The sequence below is a fragment of the Penaeus monodon genome, chromosome 27 (genome assembly GCF_015228065.2).
Source record: "Penaeus monodon isolate SGIC_2016 chromosome 27, NSTDA_Pmon_1, whole genome shotgun sequence".
Lineage (NCBI taxonomy): Eukaryota > Metazoa > Arthropoda > Malacostraca > Decapoda > Penaeidae > Penaeus > Penaeus monodon.
Window position 1 is genome coordinate 38,347,998 of NC_051412.1, and position 1,375 is coordinate 38,349,372.

The window sequence follows — 1,375 nt, forward strand, 5'->3', positions numbered from 1 at the left end:
ACACACACTAAAAGGACCCCTCTCGACCTCGAACTCGTCATCAGCTTTCCGTGTAGGCGCCTCATAAAACGCTGCTCTCTTGCAGCCTTATTGAACTCTTGCTGTGACCCCAGATGACCTGAGCCTTCGAATGGTGATCTCATGGTCGCTGGCCCCTCCTTGCGCAGGTCTCAGGTGCTGACGTTAGCGCGGGGTTGGTCTCTCATGGTCTCTCATAATATGCTGCTGACGGCGCTGACCTTGTGGGCTTAAGATGGGGATTGGCTTCTCCCTTGTAAGCGCTGACCTCCTTTGAGATCTGCAGCGAGCGGGTTACGTCAGAGCACGCTAATGGCAAATGGTTAGGCGTCGTTGGGTTGTTCGTTAATGACCCTGAGACGGGGAGGGGGGGGGAGGGGATTAATTAGTGTTATATGAAGGTGAATGATATTCCAGTGCTGAAGCGGGGAACAATAGAGATGGGGTATCTATTATCAACTTCGAGAGGATGAAAGAATGAAACAAAGGAAAAGAAACAGCACGAGAAATTTATAGCGGAACGTCACTGAAATTACACAATCTAATGCCTGTTCTATCAGTTAATGATCTTAAGACGATGGAAAAATATGAAAGTGATATGACGTCATAGAACTGCGTATAACCTCACGATTCATTTTATTCTCTAATGATCTTGAAACGAGGGGAAAATGAACTGTAATATTCCGTCGTTATAACACATAACTGGTTTATCGGTTTACGATCTTCAGGCGAGGAATTACGAATTGTGTAGCGATGGTTCCATAAAGCGATAACATTCCGTTATCACACAACAATACCCACATAGCTGGTTTATCCATTGAGATCGAGGAATTACTACCATCGTTTACAAGAAAAACATGCTTCTCTGCCATTTTATAATCGACCCACATGACTCTGAGACCGATTCATCCATTTCCGATCTCAACTCGACGGATTACAACTATGCAATCCAGGAAAATGACAATAATGATAATCCCTCACCGAAATACCTCATAAAAGATGCTGATAACCTCTCTCACACCACACGTTCACCTCACTTTCGTCAGCGTCCCCCAGCAGGTTGCAACGGTCGATAAGCCAAGAGCAACAGGTGATAAAATCCTGCAACAATGCAACCAATGCTAACTACGCGACAGCTAGCACTAAAAGCCTAGAACTGTGGCTGAGGAATCTCGTGTTGTTACGGCCACGCGCTTGTGCTAATCAGCGAGAGAGACAGGTGCACACCCTCGCAAGCCCAGGTGTCGAGTCGCTCGCCTGTTTTCTGATTATTGTGCCAAAGTAATTTTCAAAGAAGCTGGAGTGTCAACGAAATTCTTGTTCTTTATATCTGTCGCCCTGTTTACTGTACAGACAT